Here is a 23,146-nt window from a genome sequence, read left to right as displayed (position 1 = left end):
GATGGTAGTGAGGCATTCAATACATTTGGGATGAAGTGGGTTGGTGATCATCCAATGCTCTTGTCGCTGAATGCAGTCAAATCCTCACAGCAAGTTTCCTTCAAAATCTAGTGGAAAGCTTTCATCCCCAGACAGCAGAGACAGTTACTCCAACAAAAGCAGGATAAACTCTTTTTTAATACCCTTGGTTTCGGGAAGAAACAATAAACGGGCAGGTGTCCCAATACTTTTGTCCGTTTAGTGCCTATACAGAGATAATAAGATATGAGATAAGATCCAATCTAGATTTGCCGAAAATCAGATTTGGGCCAGCAGTCTGAACATAGGACCCTGTTTACACCTGGTCACTTCATGAGTCTTGAGTGTCGGGATTATATCTGGATAAGGCCGAGACACACAGGAGTGCAAGTGTAAACTAACACACCCAAGACAGATCAAACCAAATCTGATCACTCAAACCAGGAGTCAGGTCTTCAGGAGGAGGTCTGAGACGCGTTTGAGCCACATGTTATAGCAGTGTAAACACACCCAGCTCTACGAGACACATTCCACAACCAAAACTCCTCCCAGTACGACCGGACCATAATAATAATTGCTGCACAACAGGCTAGTTCGCATATTACGTCCCACACAGCAATCAGATTTCAGTCTGACTGGTCGGAGTGTACATGCATGTGGGTAAAATCTTATCACCATATACTATATATATATATACACACCAGATACTAGTCACATAAAGTGGCTGGGTCGACTGCTCACTGGATAATACCTCCACAAACTGCATCATTTATTAATTGAATGGTCATGAAGGTGCACTACACGGTATATCTACCACTACTAACGCTTTGACAACTGTCCGATCACATGACACAACAGGATCACACGAATAGCACAAAAACAAACCAGAAACACAGATAAAATAGAATAACTATGTGTCCACATATTTGTGGACACCCCTTCTAAGGAATGCATTCCAATTTTTTTCAACAAGTTGCACCCATTGCTGACACAGATGTGCATATGCGCAAACACACACAGCTTGTCTAGTCCCTGTAGAGAAGTACTGCCAAAAGTGGTTGGTGTGGCGCAACAGATAACACCACTACCTGCCACTAAGCTAACACACCATGTGGGAGACTGGGGTTCGATTCCCAGTCTGGGTGCCTATGCTGCGCTACATCAATAAAAGTCCTTGGGCAAGACTCCTAACACTACATTGGCCCACCTCTGTAATGCGAGTAACCCTGGAAGTCGCTCTGGATAAGAGCGTCTGCTAAATGCCATACATGTAAATGTAAAAGAATAGGACTCTTGTCGCTGAATGCAGTCAAATCCTTACAGCAAGTTTCCTTCAAAATCTAGTGGACAGCTTTCATCCCCAGACAGCAGAGACAGTTACTCCAACAAAAGCAGGACGGGCAGGTGTCCCAATACTTTTGTCCATTTAATGTCCCTGTAGAGAAGTACTGCCAAAAGAATAGGACTCCCTGGTTTATATGCTCCAGATAGTCCTATACAAACTGCATCATTTATTAATTGAGTGGTCATGAATGTGCCGTCTGATTCCCCAGGTTTTGGCCTCCAAACATGCTTTTTTAAAAGGCATTCATTAATTTAGAGGTGCCTTCAGGGTGCTCTAAGGCAAAACCTGTCCCCAATAGATTTTTTTCATCTGGAATTCTATCATCATCAACATTGCACATGAAACTCTCCCTTTACCACCACTGGAAAGAAATCTGACTCGGCCCGTTTCTCTACAATGAAGCACTTCACGGCGAGCCCTCTCGTAATGACTCTGTTTACATTTGATTGATTAAATTACGCCGGCAGTTTGAGAAATGAGTGGAATTCCCAGAGGAATGCACTGTTTGTATTTTAGAGGAACAGAAATGTGGCTACGCAGAACCTTTCTGACAGGGTATAGCCAGTGGGATATGGGCTAGCCTGGCGTGATGTAAAGGGGTATGTCCTTATATCCATTTCTCCCAACAGGCCATAATGTCTTGGGGTATGTGGTGGGCATAGGCGCTTTAACCTGCTTGTTATGACCTGGCCTTCCATAAATATATCCAGTATAACCCAACATCACCCCACTCACCGAGCGCCTCGCATCATCTCTGGAGCACAAAAAGCCAAAGTAGGTTTGAAATGCACTTCGAGAAGATAGTCAAGATGGTTCCTCCTTGCTCACCTCCCATGATAATCAAACCTGCTTGGTCTCTTTCTGATGGTAATTTCCATCACAGAACTTGAACTTGCTGTGATGAGAGCTACCTGCAACCGAGAGCTTCCTTTACCCATCTTGTGATCTTCTCTCGGGATGAACTTGCTAGGACGGCCGGATCTGGCCATGTCGGTCAGTTGTTTCACTTGTAAATGACTTAGCGGACAGTGGAACTCCGTACTTGATGGCAATGGTCTAAAGCCGATCTGCACCAAGAGCCCTTCGAGCTGCAAGTACGGCTCGTCTCGACCCGCCATCCTTTAAAATCCACGGAAGACGAGCGTCCAGACTTTTTTCTGTCCTGCAACGAAGTGGTGAAACAAACTTCCTCTGAGGGTCCGAACAGCAGAGTCCAATGCTCGCTGTCTTCACACCCAGACTGAAGACCCTCCTCTTCTGAGAGTACTTGGGTCTACACTCTTCTTTCTGAAGGCCTCAGTGAGCTCTCCGGATCTGGCCATGATGGTGATCATCTTCACCGCTCACTCCAACAATCAAGAGCAGACCAGACTAAACGTCTGAGGTTTAAATAAGACTCCAGATTCCTCCAGAATAATCCTCTCCAACCCTGTTCTGATCATCTGCAGCTGATGTTCTGCTCCTGGTTCTAATCCAGCATCATGCTTCTACATTCACAGCTGCATCACATGTAAGCATGCACTTTTGGTCTTTATCTGACTCGTGACATGTACGGTTTTCTAGGAATTTCTAGCCATTTCTAGGCACAAACAGTATCAAATGCCGTATCTGAAGTATTATATACGCAGTTTTCTTGCTAAATGTACAACCTAGGCTGATAAACGTCTCCACAAACCGGCTACTCTGGAGCTGAATGTATGAATTTAGTTATAACCCAAATGGCACTGCCACAGAATGATGAATATATCCAGTTAAATAAAATAAATAAATAAATAATTTAGTATATTATCTGACCTTGCTAAAAAATCTCTCCAATCATCAGTCCCATACTATCAGTGGTGTGGGTGGGTGGAGGCTAAATAAATAAATCTTTAAAAAAATTAAATAAATAAATAAATAAAGGTCAGTCAGAGGCCTCAAAGTACTCAGGGCCCCTGGGCTTAAGCCCAGGTAAGCCTCTGCATTAAATCGGCCATGGCGGTGGGACATGTTTGCATGTTTCCCATAAGTGGGGCATAAAGTACCCTGACATGATATGGTGCCTTCCGTGGCCCAGTTTCACCTCCCAACATGCAGTAAACAGTGTGCTACACTGTGCTAACATGCCTGTCATGGAAACTAGACAGAATAGCCTTGCAAGCATGGCTCGGTTTTGTACAGAAGACTAATGTTTATATGTGTATCTAAAAAATGTGAACTGACATTTTTTTTACGCCCGTACCCTTCACCGAAATGCTGGCTCATTGAAACATTTCTGCTGATTTAGATGTTGGAACGAGGCCGGGGTCTAGCATACCCAAGGGAATGAGATAATGGAATTCTTTATCTGCCCTTTAACGTTTTTGGTCATTAAGTGCAAACAAACTCTTGCAGGGCTAATCAGGAGGCCACAGCAGGACAGTCGCAGTTGATTAAAACATGCTACGCTATTACGCTAGTGGGGATGTTAGAATGCCTGGTATTTCTGTTCTTCAGAAGGCTCCTGATAAGACAGAGCCAAACGCGGGACAAGTCCTCTTTTCTTCTCGTCTTCAGAGAGATCTCCAGATTGCTGGTCCATAGGGGAATGTCCTCGGCAATAAAAAAAAAGAGAGAGAGAGCGAGAGAGAGCAGACCTCAGATCAGATCCATTACCACACCTGCTCTTCCTTGGGGGGTCTAACCCTGACCAGAACTCTTGACTGCTTATCACCAGAGATCAGGAGCCACAGGAATCCACACTGATTGGCCTGCTGGGCAATGATGGAAACAGCTCAGAGCTCAGAGCTCAGAGCTCTTCCATAGTAAAAAAAAAAGGACACTGAGAAACCACTCAAAGTATACACAATAAGGATGGCTGAAATATTACCTATTATATTAAATATTACTGTATTCATGTAGGTAAAGCCATAGCAGAGCCACTGTCCATGCAACACCACATTAGTCATAGAGATGTGTACAGGACCTTTTAAAGGTTTGCTTTGCTTAATGGAAAAGTTCCACACACTCACGCATCTCATGGTTCTTCACAGAACCAACGCTGGTTCTTCTAGGGCATCGCTCAAAGAACCCCTTGAAGCACCTTCATAACAAAGTGGATAACAAACGGCTATAAAAGCGATGGTCTCTCGATGACCCCTGAGCTGAAAATAACAGTGGTGAGTGAGCATTAGACCACAGATATGAAAACCAACGGCCGTTGTAAGATGCGCCTCAGCCAGGTCTGAGATCAGCCCTGTACATGCTGATTGGGATGGAAACATATGGAAGGCAGCTGTGGACGGAGAGGAGAAGAGAAGGGAAGAAAGAAGAAGAGAGGAGAGCCACAAAAGAGGTCAAGTCTAGCAACTCGTATAAAAGCAAAAAGTGACTGTCCATGTTTCTGGACACACATACTGAGATCTGATGCTGCGGTTCTTGTCTATGGTGGTTTACATGCAGCGTAGTAGAACAGCATCAGTTTGGATTTATGGAGTACAGAGAATATGACTAAAATATCAGAGTGTGGCTAGCACCTCCAGCAGCCTAACTAATAGGAGAGAGCCAGAAGGTAACACAGACATAAGCGCACCATCAAACACTGGCATTTACCTGCTCCACCATCCAAAAACCTGAGTGATCGTGTGCAAGTGGTTGGATGGCAGCACCAATATTTCACTTCACCCCAATTCCCTATAACTAATGACCAGATTTTGTTGACATAATCAGAAATCTAACTTGTATACGGCACAACAGTGGTGTAAAGGTAACTTACACTCCACAACTCTAGGGGGAGCCCAGTAGCAAAAAAGTCCAAATCATGTATTTAGTATTTTAAGTAGTTTTTGATGTATAAATAGTAAGTATGTGACTTTGGTTGGGGTGAAAATACTCAGATTTCAAACTATTTACAACCCTGTTATTGTGCCTTCAAAAGAAATGCACTGATTTGCTCTGCTATGATAAGCTCTGCTTTTATTGGCCGATTTAAAACACCGCCACGGCTCACAGAGACTGCACATTGTAGCATAGCCTTAACACTAACAAAAACACTGTAATTATTCCTAACAGCCTGGACAGTGTTGCGATCTTCTAATTGTGTCCTCTAAGCATGATGTGCGATTGGACGATGGAGAGAACAGATAGTAAAGGCTAGCATTGGCTAGTGTTAGCTTTTAGCCTGGAGCGGATTCTTGTTTGCTTCCCAGGTATTCACTTTGTTGTGTGCTAAGTTTGAGCTCCTCTTCTGTGGAATTTTACCTCTTAATTAACTTACATGCACTATATTGACAAAAGTATCAGGACACCTGCTCATTCATTGTTTCTTCTGAAATCAGGGGTATAAAAAATAGTTTTTGCTGCTTTTGTTGGAGTAGCTGTCTCTACTGTCCAGGGAAGGAGGCTTTCTGCTAGATTTTGGAAGAGCATTGCTGTGAGCATTTGATTGCATTCAGCGACAAGTGTGTTAGTGAGGTCAGGATGTTGGATGATAATCACCATCCCACCTTATTATCCACAACGCCCCACAACTCATCCCAAAAGTGCCGGATGAAGCTCCATCATCCATCATTCTAGAGAACACAGTTCCTTTACTGCTTCAGATCTAAATTTTGGGGGGGGGGGCTTTATACTAGGGATGCACCGATCCGATATTAGGATCGGATATCAGCCCCAATATTACCAAAATTAGCTGGATCGGTATATAAGGTTTAATAATTCAGCAATGGTATCGGACTGGTATCGGGTATCGACCGATATGTAAAGTTTATGTATCAGATCGGTATCGGAACTGAAAATGCCGAATCAGTGCATCCCTACTTCATACCCCTCTAGCCCACGCCTGGCTTGAGGCATGGTGCCAGGCAAGGCATCACCTGCACTGGTTTCTCTTGCCCTTGCTGTGCTCTCTGTAACTATCAGCAGCTCTGCTGTCCAGGGTCCAAGTTCTTGAACCCTACGCTGGTGTGAGGGAACTGTGCCTGCTTTGACAAATACAGAATACCTGCCATTTTTTCACGTACGAGGCCAGACACTCTAATTTGTGGAAAAGTTCAGCGCTTACATAACCGCATGCGGGCACAGAAAACGCATTGTGTTTACACTCGTGTTGAACTCTGAATGTGGTTTGAGTGATCGGATCGTAAACTGATCAGGATGCGTTGTGGATGTGTTTACGACCTGGGTTTTCTTGTGGCCAAGTGGAACCGGAACGTGATCTGATCACTGAAAACACATGCTGATGCACGGTGTAAACAGCCCGAAAGAGTTTTGACTAGTTGTACTTCTTAGTACAACAAACATCCTTATGTTAGCTCAACTAAATATTTCTTTCCATGCTCACAACAGACTGTCATTCAGGAGAACTAATTATTTACCCAAGTTGAGGAGAAAAGAAGCGGCTAATGGGAATTGGTACTAAAGTTTTGGCAGCTGATTCTTTTTTTTTTTTTTGTATTTTATGGGGAATTCTCCATAAAACCTTGAGTCACAAATTGCTGCGGCTGGCAGGCCACAATCTCTATTTCTCTTACTAAAGTAAAAGACCCACAGCAGCACACTGAGACCCGGATGGACATTAACTCCTCTAACTTCTGTATACTGTAACTGGTGGGCAGATTCTTTGGTAATAGAAGTTCATAATAACACTGGGGGCCCACCGGCGGGGCATAGGCTCTTTAAGGGGTTCCAGTATTCTTGACCAGTTTGGTCAAGAATACAAACTGCCTAACCTGCAGATGGGAATAAACAGTAAACAGATTGAGGGTGGAACCACAGACTAAACATCTTACACAGTATTTAATCAGCTTCAGCCTCAGATCATTTACTGATGTTTTTGAGACTCAACTCGGTATGTATTGCTGATCGAACTGAGATGCAGAAGTTAAAAATGCAAGTTAGGAGAACTTTGGCCTAAACTAAGTTAAGTTAACTCAAAAAACGTGATGTAATCAGATACTGTATCACTTTACGTTGGCCTGGCCTTACATTTTTTACAGTGTAGTTTGGACTGAAGCTAAACAAGCAAACTTCCGACACCACATTTGACACATCACCCTGGTCATTAAGAAACCCATGTGTTATTTTCCAACACAAAAGGCCCATGCAAGGGCACATAGTTGATGAATGTAAAGCTTTTTTTTTTAAGGCTGAAAAGAAAAACCACAAGCTCAGCCTAAGGGCAAGAACTCCCATATCGTACTGAACATATTTACGACGATTTGTTTTTCCTTTGGCTTTTCATATAAAACACACATCAGCGGTTAGGAAGCCCAGCATGTTCACCAACCGAGGTGGCCTGTTCCAGAATATTTCTTGCTTTGTCATTTGGGAAAGTCCCTGGGCGTAAAACTGGTTCTCTCGCTCCAAAATGGCAAAGCGTAACTGCAGTCCTTTAGTCGTCCTTTAAAGAAAACCGCATTATCGTTCCAAAAGCCTGGACAGCCCCTGACCACACGGAGACCACCAACACTGTCCAAGTCAATGACTAGAAGTGGCAAAACTCACTCATGTGATCATTTAAAGGGGCATTAGAGGAGGTAATAAGGGCCTGTCAGCACTCCCTGTTCTCTTCATCTACACCCTCCCCTTCCCAGCCCACTTCCCTACCCCACACCACCACACACTTGCACAGTTCATTACTCTGCTACAGGTGTGTGTACTACTGAAGCAAGGCCGATCTTCTGTAGTGTATTTCAGGCTTCAGTCAGTAATCACTGCAGCTGCCGGGTTTGTTGCTGGACTGCAGTGTCAGTGTTTCGAGGCTCTAACCGCTGCAGCATCTGTTCATGTGAGCTCTTATTAAGCAAACAGCTGGAGTTCTCAGAGTGCTGCAATAGGCGGACTCTGGTCTGGGTCCGGATCTGTTTATAGAGGAGTTCACTGTACCTGAGAGAAGCACGAAGCCGACACGGAGGTAAGAATCACACAAATCAATGTCTGGCTATGTCACCTTTTGTTTTGCTATACTATATGTCCAAATATTTATGGACATCATCCATTACATTGAGCTGTGGAGCAGTGGAACTGTGTTCTCTGGAATGATGGTACACCATCCAATACTCAAAAATTGCGATGTGCTGGGGAGTTAAAGACGAGGTGGGGTGGTGATCATCCAGCATCCTGACCTCACTAACACACTCTTGTTGCTGCATGCAATCAAATCCTCACAGCAATGCTCTAAAACCTAGTAGAAAGCCTTGAGCAGGTGCAGCACCCAATCAGATCTGATGTCATATAATAAACATATTTACAACCCTGTTATTTTGCCTTGGGATGAAACACACTCTTGTTGCTGAATGCAATCAAATCCTCACAGCAATGCTCCAAAATCTAATAGAAAGCCTTCTTCCCTGGACAGTAGAGACAGTTACTCAAACAAAAGCAGAGTTCACCTTTTTTTAATATCCTTTGTTTTTAGAAGAAACAATGAATGAGCAGGTGTCCCAATACTTTTGGCCATATAGTGTATCACCATCACACCATCATGACTAAATGTTATGTATTTTAATTCAGTATGACGTCAGCATGTGATGTTTGGAAGATTCTGGATTTTGGTTACTAAGGTTACCAACATAGCACCAACAACATCAGCATCAGCTGTCGTCATTGACATTAGATGTTCTCATGACCTACATTATAGAGACTCTAACATCTACCAATGTCCGTGGTCAGCTGGGTTTTCTCACATATAGTCAAATAGCCAAGACGTACAGGACACAGTTAGAAGGTTTGGGTTAGAACAGGGCTGCTTAATCCTGGTCCTGGAGATCTACCACCCTAGTTCAGATCCAACACAGCTGACTCTAATGTTCAGTTGCTCCTGAAGGCCTTCATTATCTGGATCTGGATCTGCAGGGTGGTAGATCTCCAGGACCAGGATTGAACAGCCCTGATTTAGAAGAACCTCTTTTGGTTGGATAAAGGAGCATGTTTTTAATAGGGATGGTGATTGTGTTAGAGTGTAAAGATCCTTTAACACCTTTTCTATCAAGAGAAGATTCACCGCCAGTGTGGTTCTTCTCTGACTCGGTTCCAAAACCCTTTTGTAGTAGCTTTGTTTTTGAGAATGGAGGTGCTGGATTGCAACTGCCTTGGAAATCCTGGCCTTAATTTGCCACGGATCTGGAAATGGTTAAGCTAACACATTCACACAGGTCACATCACAATGTCATGTTTACTTGTTTGTGTTTATTCTAATGTTGTTGTTTTCTGAGCAAATAAACACACATTCCCCAGATAAATAGCTTCACAGATCACTTTCGCAGAAGCCCCAGACTTTTGCACAATCTGCTTAAAAAAGTCATGTATTTGGTACTACCATGTGATGGACTAGTGCCCTGACCAGGGGGTATTCTGACCTTGAGCCCAGTGATTCCAGGTAGGCTCTTGACCCATTGCAACCCTGGCCAGGAAGAAGCAGATAAGTAGATCAATGGATGGTTAATTAGTCGCTATTAGTCAAAGCCTATGAGGCTAATGTAGCTAAACGTGAGCTTATGCTGCACCAATTAAAGGCACTGTATGCGATTCTGTATGCAATTCTGGAGAACTCACTCTAGTGCCCTGACCAGGGGGCATTCTGACCTTGAGCCCGGTGATTCCAGGTCGCAAGAATTAGTCACTATTAGTCAAGGCCTATGAGGCTAATGTAGCTAAATGTGAGCTTATGCTCCATCAATTAAAGGCACTGTATGCAATTCTGGAGAACGACTGTTGAGATTTGAACCCAACAGCAAAAGTTTAAAACAATGTAAAATTATGTTTACAAGTTCAAATGAACAGAAGCAAGGTGTTTTTTGTGCTTCAGCACATATACTATATGTCCAAATGTTTGTGGACACCTATTCATTGCACTGAGCTGTGGAGCAGTGGAACTGTGTTCTCTGGAATGATGGATGTTGGTGCTCCATCCAGTACTTTTGGGATGGGTTGGGGAGTTTAGGACAAGGTGGGGTGGTGATCAGCATCATCCAACATCCTGACCTCACTAACGCTCTGTAAATGAGGAGGTGTCCCAATACTTTTGTCTCTGTAGTGTATGATACCATAAGGAGTTTCTAAGGGTTCATTGGGGCTCTTATTAGACCCTGTATTCATTCCATACCTTAGCTGTATTGTCCGTGTAGGCCCAGTGTAAAATTAAAGAAGCAAACCTATTAAAATGTCAAACTTTTATCAAGTTTATCAAACATTTTCCCCTTTTTTTGTGACGTATGTTGTTCGAACTGTATTTGATGCTGTATGTAAATCCCATCTGTCTGTCAAACCGCAGTTCAGCTTTATGGGTGCACGTTCACTGCAGGTCCACCTCAAGCTCAGAATCAGTCCAACCCATCGAGAAGCAGAAATACAGTGAGGAAGAGTGGCCAAGCATGCAGGCGTGCAGGCACGGAGACTGCATGCCAGAGCAACTTCCCTCTGCAGGCTTGTAATTATGAGCGTTAGTGAGTGTTCATGGCAAAGCGAGCAGAGATCACTCTGAATTTAACTCATCGTAATTACACGCGTGAGGCGTAGTGGAAGAAATGCCGGGATCCTGAGAACAGACGTGCGCTGGTACATTCATGCATATTTGACTGGAGCGCTACATTTAGGCCCGCTACTGTACACTTGGAATCGGGCGAGCCTTGCGTTTGGTCTGTATTACCCCAACCTCAATTACTGAGTAACTACTGTGAAGCCAATACTAGTTAATGTACGTAGTTGTGAGGAACGGAGCATGTGGGGAATTTACATCCAGCCTTGAGGCTTGAAGGGGAATTCCACACATTTCTCCAAAATTTCCACATAATTAAATTCCTAAAATGTGATCAAAGCCGTTCAGAGTGGTTCGATTTGAGACGCTATGGTGTAGAGAAACCTGCAGCTTCAGAATTGTTCACAGGGGTGGTGATTGGAGCCAGATGTCTATAAAGACTTTAATGCCCCTAAAAGCCACATCACAAAAAGTTATTACATAAAATTTACATTTACGGCATTCGGCTGATGCTCTACGTCCAGAACGACGTACGTGTGAATGATGTAGGAGTATGGTAGGAGAATCTAGTGGTAGGAGTCTTGCCCAGGGGCCAGCAGGCAAAAGTGGTCCAAATCCGGTCTTTTTGGCCATGTGTTATCTGTGTGAACGGTCAAAACACACAGACTCAGACATTTTTCATTTTCCAATATGGACCACCTTCTTATGTGCTGTTAAAATCGGAAACACATCCAATACACGGCAATACGTCTTTGATCAGAATTCATGCGATTTTACAGACCTCATAAATATTTGCTGTGATTTTTTTGTTCAAAATAAATTAGAAGGCTCGTATCGCAACCACTCCAAAGGAAATTACTAAACGCTGTCAAAGGAGGGCGCTGCTGCAGTGTCGAAAAATAAAAAACGTAAAAACTAAGTCTGTTTTTAATGTGTTCTTAATGTTCTTCGCTTCTCTTGGTCTTCCACTGCCCAACGTTTTTACCAAGAACCCTGAAAACTGAGGATGCGTCAGTTGGTGACTGATGGCTAAAGACACTGATCTGATCCAAAATTGTAAGTTTTATTTTGTTATTATTCGATTTCTCTAATCGATTTTTGATGTGTGCGTAGTCGAGCCGCTCATTGATGTCGCCTTAGCAACATCGCTGGGCAACCAACGTGCCTGAAAGCGCTGCATACCTGACTCCAACGCAGCCGTCACAACATAAAACCAGCAACATTAGCATGTAGTCTCCATTCTGCGTCAAAGTGATGTTGGCCTGTGGAGCCTGCAGACGCCAGAGCAAGGCCAATTGTGCTCTCTCGGGGCCTCGGCTGCCGCCGACAAGTCCATTCTTCGCATTCTTCACTTTCTTGCTGTTGAGAAACTCTAGAACTTTAAAGAAACCAAGGTCGCAAACCAACCAATTTACCATGTCCGGATGAAGTGCCTTTTTTACAGTGAGCTTGATTGCATTCTACAATGATAACCCGACCTCTCAGCCACTGGAACTCCTTGATGGCTCCTGCGTGAAGCATTGCTCTTTTGTGCATCAGTTTAGGAGCATGAACTGCTCAGCTGAATGTCGGCTGTTGGCTACATTAAAAAGATTGTGTAAACAGCCCAAAAAAACGTCGGATTTGATGAGAAAATCAGATCCGGGACACTTTACCTGCTGTGTGACTGTAGCCTTATTGGTGTAATGTGGCTTGCTTGTGCTTGTCTGGATTGGGGATTTGAACCCAATCATCCCTAGGCTGCAATAGGGATGGCAGTGCTGTTATCCACTACGCAAACCAACCAATAATAGTTATGAATATGCCACCTGATGCTTGAGAACCTTATTCACGATTGATTTAGGGATGGTTTCGGCCTAAAATGTATTTTCTAAATCCGAATATGCACTGTGTTGCAAGCTGGGGACTAAAATAGTCCCCAGTAGTAGTAAAGTCATTAGCCTGACATGTAAAGCTCAGAGAGCACATGATGTAGTACATAAAATATGGCTACATTTGTACATTTGAACCAGGGCTCACCAGGACTGCCTATTTATACCACTGTAAAGAAATCAGAGATGGTACGTTTCTCTACGATCTAAACAATTTCACACCAAACCCTCCTATTTACTCAACCACTAAATTCTGAAGATATTTAAAAAGTTTAACCTAGTGCCATTCCCCTTTAGGGCTTAAAAACCAGTGCAGTGTCATAAAAAAAAGCCCTCAACTTTAATGCCAGTGTAAATTTTCTAGATTTAGCTTGGAAGGGAGTCATAAAAATAGCTCCCGACCCTAACGCTGTTCAGTTGACCCCCGGTTACATGATATAGGAAGCACATGCTTTAATCTAGCAGTTAATGGCCCCGTGTTCTGCTATCTGACAGTAATGGTAACAGTAATGACCCAGCGTTTCATACACACGCTCTCGGATTCCGAGAGCATGGAAAGTGTTCACGGCGTTCTCAGTAGTTGTGACATGTCTAATGAGGTCCTGCCATCTGTTTATGAATGCTTCAGAGAAAGGGAGGGAGGGAAGGGAGGGAGGCCATGCAGTAGCCCTTTTCAGCAGTGTGCGCAGGCCCCAATTTCCACTTCAATAGCTCTAAACACATAAGGACGTTTTAAGTGTGGTGACTTACGCGAAGAGTTGGCCTCCACCGAGGGGAGTCAGTGTGTCAGTGGCGGCAGTTGCACGGCTGGGACGGCTGCCCAAGATCAACAACCTTTAAATCAGTGGCTCCAGCCGTCGGACCACACTGAGTTTCCTTTCGCCCTGTCCTCCATCTCTCTCTTTTCACCTCCTCAATGCTGTCTTCTCTGCCTTCTGCTTCATTCTAGTCCGCTTGTCTCGTTCCCGTCCTGCTGATGTTTTGATCTCTCTTCCTCTCTTTGGTGTTCTCCTCTTCCCTTGTTCTCTCCTCGGTGTTAGTTTTGGACAGTTCCTCATACCCTGGGTTTACTTACACACTCTGCTTAACTACGTGAAGCCACCAAGCTCAGTTTTCTCCCTCCTTGCCAGCTCATATCTCATGAGTTGCCTATGTTTTTGCACAGATCATTGAGAGACACTATGTGTCCAAATATTTGTGGACATCCCTTCTAATGAATGCCTTCGGCTACTTTAGGGTGCACCCGTTGCTGACACAGATGCACAAATATACACACACAACACACACACAGCTTGTCTAGTCCCTGTAGAGAAGACGACTGCCAATAGAATAGCGGATAAACATGAACCTATTGGCACCATGCTGCCTAATGCCCGGTGTGGACCAGAGGGTATTAAATTGAAGTTAAATTGGAGATAAAAATCTGATTGGTTGATTGGTTGAGTCACATTTCAGTTAACTAATGGTTAACCCAATCAACCTGGAGTCACACCTGAAATGCTTCAAAAAGGCCAGCTACGCTTAACTGCGCTTAACACGCTATGAGCCCCTACAGTCACAAAGGGGGCTTGGCAAAACTGCATGCCGAAGCGACCAGCGACGCAGCATTGTAGGAAATGTAGTTCACTAGCTGCAGTTACCTTAGTTACCATTAACATGCTGAGTTAGCAACAATTCAGGCCATTTGCATTGGTCGTAGCATGTTTTATAAGGGGTCTGGCAAAAGTGCATGCCCACTTAACCTCGCATCGAAAACGACCGTGAACGTGCCGCATGTCTGAATGCACATTCACGTTATTTACAGCTCTTAGCAGTGAGATGTTAGCTAGCATATTAGCTAGTTAAGCTGACTGTCCACCAAACTGAAGGATAGGCCAATATTAGCAAGTATAAGCCTGCCATCAGTGCGATGAACACTTGCTCATAAATAGCATGGGTGCCAAATGGACAGTTTTCCATTGAGTGTTTCAAGATCTTTAGCCTTTTCTTTGCAACCAAAGTGTAACAATGAAATAAGAGGACAACTGCAACAAGCATGATGATTCTATTACATACAAATGAAGGCCTACAGAGCCCCGAGGGTTCCCCACTGCCCATTTCCACTTGATTTCATTGATCAGGTTCTCAGAATTATCAGTTCCCTTAAACACAACACTTTGTTCCTTAGCCTGCTCACATTACTAGACGGTCAGTAGAGGTGCTGATGCTAGTGCTGGATATTGTGCTGGGGGTTTAACCAGAGCAGTGTGATGGGGGTCTGCACTGTAGTGATCTTTACAGGAAGCACAGGCTTTTTCAATGTGCCCAAACCAGGCGTCTCAAGAGACGCCACCAAACCATGTCTCAGGGCTGTTGCCTGACCCTCGGGCCACGCTGGCGTTTTATCATGGAGGCGTTTTCCCCTACACCCCTTTCATCATCTACAAATCTCCCCCTCTCTCTGATTTCTCCATAGACCACAGGGAACCTGCAGCTGCTCGCTAAGAGGTCTAGCAGATTGGCTAATGTCGAACAAACCACATCATTTACGTCTATTTTATGCTTGGCCTCCCGAACCTCGTCCTGATCACAAGACGCTTCGCATCCCGAAAGGCTAGCGCAGGGCTAGCGCACAGATGGATGTCTTTTATTCTTCCTCCCCTCCTACAATCCCCCCACCCCACTCTTTCTCCTTGCTGTAATTATTTGTAAATGGTGCCAGTAGGGGCCAACAGAGCGACCCAGAGCAGGCCCATAGATGTGCTGCCCATATGTGTGTGCAAATTGCAGGGAGGCATCATTAGGCCTGTGCATCATGCTAACGAGTGGGAGGAGAAGAGCGGACAGGGAGACTGTTAGGGCTGTGGGCAGCAGCGGCGTTGATGGTGGTCCTTTCCCCATGATCCTAGCAGTGCCCCACGTTCGGCCCATCTGTTCCCACTCGGCCCGCTTGGCTCTCTATCAGCAAGGCTTCCGCTATGGAGGGCTTCTACAGCCTTCTGGTGGCCAAACAAAGCGAGAGGTTCTACCAGCGCTGGCCAAGTGCTCCGAGCAAATGTATGGGCAGCAAGTGGGAGGTAGATTCCTCGGTGTAGATCCCTATCTACAACTATGAGCAACCTCTGGATTGGGTACATTGACCCACTGACTGGTCCAACTATTCTACTTTTCACTCTTGCAACTCAAGCACAACTCACCTTCTGCATTTTAAGATAGTGCCATTGCACAAGGTTGATCGGGCTATTAATCCCTGTGGTGTTTGATGGGAAAAGGTGGTGCAGTGCAGTGAGGGTCTTATTGGATGTGTGGTAAATGGGTCGAAAAGCAGATACAGGTAATGATTGGCTAAAAGGAGTGAGTGCATTTGGGAATGACTAAAGACCCTAGTGTGAAGTAAGTAGCTGAATCTGCAGGTGTATGGAAGCGTACGGTCATACGGGAAAGACTAAGCTGACGGACAGGGACCACCTGTGTGAAGGACCGGTGGTCCCTGTCCAACAGTTTTGGTTTTAGGTCACAGTTCTACAGAGAATCTCCTGTAGGCTGGGATTTCTGCCACTGCTGGTAGACCCGTATGACCGTAAGCTTCCATACACCCGTGGATTCAGCTACTTCCTTCACTCTATTGTGATTGGCCACGCCCAAATGCAATCACTCATTTTAGCCAATCATTAACTGCATCTGCTTTGCGACCCACTTCCCATACTTCCAACGAGACACTCACTGCACTGTACCACCTCTTCTCAATCTATGAATCCACTCACTCAGCCTGCTTGTATTATATGCTTGTAAAGCCAGATCATCCTCATGCAGCGCCATCTACAGGAGCCTGAAGTCACTCCCACCCTAAACACACAAGGTGACTTATTTTTTGTCCGGGGAGCTTAAATACCTTTCTTTGTAGACAGGATAATTTGGAGAACAAGCAATGAGATTAATAACTGAGGTAACTTTGAGAAGTCGAACTGATGGCTGAGAGTAGTGATGTAGACATATTTGGCATCGTTTCACCATGTGAGTGTTGGACCCATTGCCGTCACCACAGTCCAGGCTTTCAGAAGGAAGTTCTCTAAAGCAATAGATTTAGGATATACAGTAGGCCAAAAGTGATGAATCACGCATGTGTTTTTTGTATTACGGGAAGTGGGCCATATTTGACTTTTCCATTACGTTTGATTACGTTAGCCTTTCCAGGTACTTTGCAAAGGGGGGCGCTGGCCATTAGGAAGGCACATCACGTCCCTCCTAGGTTTACCGAGTCCTGAACTGACCACTGAATTATGTTGGACTTCAAAGTGTGCGTTCTTTGCGCCCGTGACACCGAACTTGAAATTCATATCAGGTAATGTGAACTATGATGAATATGTCCCAGATGTTATGCTCATGAATATACCGTTATTTGCGAGCACACTCGATCCAAAGTAGACAGATTGCAGTGGAGCTGCCTCACCAACGTCTATACAACATTGATGTACAGCGTGTGTGGGAATCGGAAATGTGACATGGATACCCTGTTGATTCAGTGTGGGGTTTTTCTTTCTTCCTCCAGCTGGAGTTTGTACCCCGTATCTGATAGCGGCGAAACGAGCGGTCGTCCGGCAGGAAGCCGTGTATGTAGGTGTGGTGCGCTAGCTGGCGTTCCCTTGCTTTCATCTCCGTATGAGGGGTCAGGGGTTGGCACCCGCACTCCTCGTTTTATTGTACCAGGGAAGTGTTTGAGGTCTCGTCCGTTGAGAACTAAGTATTACCCTTCCTCTCTCTCTCTCTCTCTCTCTCTCTTTCTCTCTCTATTATATCAGAAAGTCCGTACCTTGTCTTGGAATCTGATTAACCGGAATGACTCATGCCTACTAGGCTCTACTTCCCATGCCAGGAAGTTTTTGTTGCCTTTTTTTCCTCTCTTAGGGGAAAGGTACGGTAGGTCTAGCAGAAACCACGACACGGTGGCTGCACTGTGTATTTTCCCTCGCCACCCTGAACGAAACACAAACCGCGGCCAGTGCTGTGTTTGCTGATCCAGCCTGTGGAAGGTATTTGCTTGTTTTTCCGATGCCACACAGATACTGCCGAGATAGTGGCGGCTGAGGAGCAAGTGCCTGTACACTTGCACCCGGGCGCTCGTGCCCTCTGGCTCAACCTGCCGCTCTCTCTGCGCTGTTGCTTAGAATTCCTCTGCGTCTCCAAAGAAGCAGCGCTGCCAGCGAATTCATGTGTCTGTTATTCATATCGTTTTTACCAGCGTTCTAACAGCATCCATCAGTTAGTCATGCACATGTGGGTGTTAGTCAGCTCCGGGGCCTTAAGGTTCTCATTAGCCTCCGGGTGACGCGGGTGTCAGGGTGTTTCTCCACGTCAGCCCTGGAGAGTGGCAGTTGGAGTCAGTGTGATTGAGCAGGCGAGACCTGGGCTTCAGACCTTTCCCAGTGGGCCTTCACCCAGGCAAGGATCGGGTCACTGCCCTGTGAGCATCGTATACACCCCCTTCATTCCTAAACGCAGGCATCGAGCCGGGGTGGGGTGGGATGTTGTGGGGTGGGATGGTGCTTGTTAAGGACAGACAGATCTGAGCTCAGACAGACAGATTGAGATTTCCCTCTGTACTTATTTACTTACACTCAAGCACAAACACTGAGTCGAGTTTGGTGTGAAATGGTTCATTATAGAGAAACTTACCGACCGAGATCTTCTCAATCATAGTGTTAGACCATGCTTCAGGCAGCAGGGCAGCATATTCAGTAACTATGAACAGTTCTTACTCAGTAATGGAGCAATTCACACCAAACCACTACATTCAAACTTACTGTAACATACTGTTACATGTCGCATATATGACCGCTTGTACCAGCAGACGTCTGCTTTGACGTGCCATGCTCGTTCTGCCTCTGTGTTTAAATCTTAACAGTGGTAAAGTAACTGTAACGCTTGGCCTCTCGTGGCTTATCGCTTTAATAAACGAAGTGGTTTCTGGAAGTGTCTGAAAATATAAATGGTGGACAAATTACAGTCATTTACAAAAATGGACAAAATCCTAAATCCTAAAATTTCCAAAATCTCTTTTTGTCCTGAAGCCTGAATTTAGTTCTGACCCCAGAAATTATATGCTGAAGCTTACATTTAGTCTTGACATCAATGTTTTTTTTTGCATTGAAACCTAAATTTTTGTCCTGAAGCCTAAAATGATGTCCTAAATTTTGTCCTTAAGCCTAAAATGATGTCCTAAATTTTGTCCTTAAGCCTAAATTTAATTCTGACCAATGAAAATTTATGCTGAAGCCTGAAGTTATTATGTGGAAGCTTTTGTCTACATTTTTTGTCTAGTTTTGATTTTGTCTAAATGTCTGAATTTTGTCCAAATGTTTGCATTGAAACCGGAATATTTGTCCTGAAGCCTGAATTTATGTCCTGAAGCCTGAATATTTATCCTGTAGTCTGCATTCTGTCTAGAAGTCTTCATTTCACATTGCCCTAATGTCTGCATTTATGTCCTAAAGCCTAAAATCTTGCCCTGAATCATTTTAAATTTTATTTAATTTTATTCTGAAGTCTGAATGTTGTCTTAAAGCCTTCACTTTGTCTAAAAGTCTTCATTTTTGTCTGTATTTTTTTTTGTCCTGATGCCTAAATTTTGTTCTATCCCCTGAATATTTATGCTGAAGCCTGATTTTTTATTTGGAAACTTGGATTTTGTCTTAAAGTCTGAATGTTTGGCATTGAAACCTGAATTTTTGCCCTGAATCATAGATGTTGTCCTGAAATCTGAATTTTATTCTTAAGTCTGAGTGTTGTCCTAAAGCCTGTAATTTGTCTAAAAGTCTTAATTTTTGTCCTAATGTCTGCATTGTTGTCCTGAAGCCTGATTGTTTTTTGTCCTGAAGTCATTTTTGTGTTGGAGCCTGAATGTTTGACCTGAATGTGGATTTTCTTCTCTGAAAACTTAAAATATGTTTTAAAGCCAGAATTTTGTCTAAGCAACTTTTGGCCTAATGTCTGAATGTTGTCCTGAAGCCTGCATTTTGTCTAAAAGTCTTAATTTTTTTCCTGAAGCCTGTTTTTTTTGTCCTGAAGCCTGAATTGTGTCCTTAAACCTAATTTTGTCCTGACCCCTACGTTCTGCTCTGAAGTCTATGTTTTGTCCTGAAGCCTGAATTCTGTGTATTCACTGACTGATCAGCTGCTTTTGCGGTAAAGGACAATATGTACATTTTTCTTTTCTGACAAACTTTCACTTTGAGACACACATACACACACTCATACATACACAATACCCTCATATACAGACAAATGTTCACAAGCATACACACACACACACACACACACACACACACAAAACTGACCGAAATACCCACACTAACACATAGAGGCATGCAATAGTGTCTCTCCCTACCAACAAACATCATCCCCCTCCAAAGCCCCAGGACCAGGCTTCAGCCAGGCAACAAATTAAGTAGCGCCAATTACCATAAACAGACTCCACATTCGGCTGCTTTTGTGCGGGAAAGCTCATTTTGTAAATATTTCGGAGAACAAAGTATAAATCAGGACAGTGCAAAACCCCAAGTTTATCTTCAGCTAATTGCAGCGATACAGCCACAGGGACTTGTGTTGGTTGCGGTCCCCTCTGCGTTTGCATTCCAGATGCTGATAGTGGAGAGAGGACCACCAAAGACTGTAAGTACGCTTTATTGACTTAAGATGTATAAAGAGGCTGATAAAGAGCTTCCCTCTCTTGGCCATCCGTTTGCAGGCCTGACAGTCGCCTGGCTCTTTGCGCTCAGAGCCAGACAGCGCCCTGCTACTGCTTCCAGCTCCCTTCCACACAGTAAGACACACACTGATTCATTGCACATGAGCTTAAAGCAGACTGAGGCCCTGCCACTCCCCTCCATTCCCTCATTAAACAGTGAATCACTAATAACTGACTTATAGTGTCTGCATATTGATTCGCTGCACTCTGATTTATTAAACAGTGAATCACTAATAACTGACTCGTTGTGTCCAGACTCACTGCATATTGACTCACTGCATTCTGACTCATTAAACAGTGAATCACTAATAACTGACTCATTGTGTCCAGACTCACTGCATATTGACTCACTGCACGCTGACTCATTAAACAGCGAATCACTAATAACTGACTCATTGTGTCCAGACTCACTGCATATTGACTCACTGCACGCTGACTCATTAAACAGCGAATCACTAATAACTGACTCATTGTGTCCAGACTCACTGCATATTGACTCACTGCACTCTGACTCATTAAACAGCGAATCACTAATAACTGACTCATTGTGTCCAGACTCACTGCATATTGACTCACTGCACTCTGACTCATTAAACAGTGAATCACTAAAACTGACTCATTGTGTCCAGACTCACTGCATATTGACTCACTGCACTCTGACTCATTAAACAGTGAATCCATAATAACTGACTCATTGTGTCCAGACTCACTGCATATTGACTCACCGCACAGTGACTTACTGATTAATCACTGATTGCATAAACTTCATATTGACTCACTGCAAACTAATTTACTGACTCGTTAAACAATGACTCATCAAACAGTGACTCACTGTTTCTTTTACAGACCATGTCCCTTAAGTACACTAGCATTGGGACACCTGCTGATTCATTATTTCTTCTCACATCAAAAACATTAAAAAGAGTTTATCCTGCTTTTGTTGGAGTAACTGTCTCTACTGTCCACGGAAGGCTTTCTATTTAATTGTGAAGCATTGCTGTGAAGATTTGATTGCATTCAGCGACAAGAGCATTATTGAGGTCAAGATGTTGGATGATCACCACCCCACCTCATCATCCCCAAACTCCCCAACTCATCCCAAATGTACCATCCATCATTCTAGGGAACACAGCTCCACTTCTCACAGCTCAATGCTGGGGGGCTTTATACTCCTCAGGCCAACCACTAGTATTAGGCAAGGTGCCAGATACATGTTTATTTGCTCCAGAGAGTCCTATTTTATTGGCAGTTCTTCTCTACAGGGACTAGACAAGCTGTATGTATGTGTGCATTTGCACATCTGTGACCTGCAACTGACATTTTATATTGTTTTAATTCAGGGAGCAAAAAAAATGTGCCAGTGATCTGACTGTGGAGGCAACTGTATGGACCATTAATAGCAAAGGCAGAGTGACAGTAGTCATCAACATCAGCTATCAGGCTTGTAGAGATGTGTACTGCTATGTTTATTTGTGTGTATTTTTCAGAATGCATCTTGCAGCTGCCAAGTGTGCAGAATGAGTATCACATTTATGAACACTGGCTGTATTTACTTCAGGCGGAGGCGCTGTGTATTATTCCACGAGCCAAGCTACAAGGCCGCACTGTGTGTTTCGTATTAAGCTCCTAAATGAAACGAGACATTACGTCCGTGTGCGCTCAGCCCACCGAGACGCTGCAGCTTTCAGTGCAGATCGTCCCGGCCAAGGCGAGGCAAACCCACTCTGACACAGCAGCAAAGCTGCCGATTGATCATAAATCACTGGCCTGTAGAGACGAACTCTCCGAGGCCTTTCAGCACTTGTCTTTCCTTTGGGAGGGCTCCTTTTTTCCTGTCCCTCTTAACCTGCGGTTTCTGCGCTGCTTTGAGGGTGAGTCGACTGCCAAATATGAGCACTTTGCCGACTCCAAATATTTGTATGGTCAATTGGACAGTGTACTGTTGCGGTCGCGGCCCCACTAGTCACATCTAAACACCCTTGGGCCTTTCGGCTGATTTAACTCTTGCAGCACGCGCCGGACTGCACTTTGCTCCGTCGTGTCTGTTTCAGGATCTCTCTCCAGTATTATGCCGTTCGCTTTCTCCTGAAGGATCCAGTGTGTCTGGGCTATTCAACCAGCCTGCATGTAGCACAGGTATACAGTGGGTAAAGTATTGGGACACCTGCTGATTTGTTGTTGTTGTTTTTTTCAAAAATCAAAGGCATTAAAAAGAGTTTTCTGCTTTTGTTGGAAGAACTGTCTCTACTGTCCAAGGAAGAAGGCGTTAGCAAGGTCAGGATGTTGGATGATGACCACCACCATCATAACCTCCAACTCCCCAACTCATGTTAAAGGTATTGGATGGAGCGCCACCAACCATCATTCCAGAGAACACTGTTCTTCCATTGCTCCACAGCTCAGTGCTGGAGGGGCTCTATACCCCTCTAACCCATGCCTGGCATTAGGCAGCATGGTGTCAATAGGTTCCTGTTTATCTGCTCTATACAGAGAGTCCTACTCTATTGGCTATACTTCTCTACATGGGGCCACAAAGGCCCAGTTTATTCCCTTTACACTTATTCGAGTTACCCCCACATTACAACCTCTTCACTGGGGTAATCAGCTGGGCACTTCCGTCCATCAGTGCCTCACTGTGTTAAGCCCACCTCAACCACCAAATACTTTACTCTTTAACATTGCTGTGATCATAAGAAAGCAACCACCGTGATCCAGAAGCACTGTGTAACATTATGTTCATAGCCCATGTTCTCAAC

This window comes from Salminus brasiliensis, chromosome 4 (genome assembly GCF_030463535.1).
Source record: "Salminus brasiliensis chromosome 4, fSalBra1.hap2, whole genome shotgun sequence".
NCBI classification, from domain to species: Eukaryota; Metazoa; Chordata; class Actinopteri; order Characiformes; family Bryconidae; genus Salminus; species Salminus brasiliensis.
Note: the sequence above shows the minus strand (reverse complement) of the source record.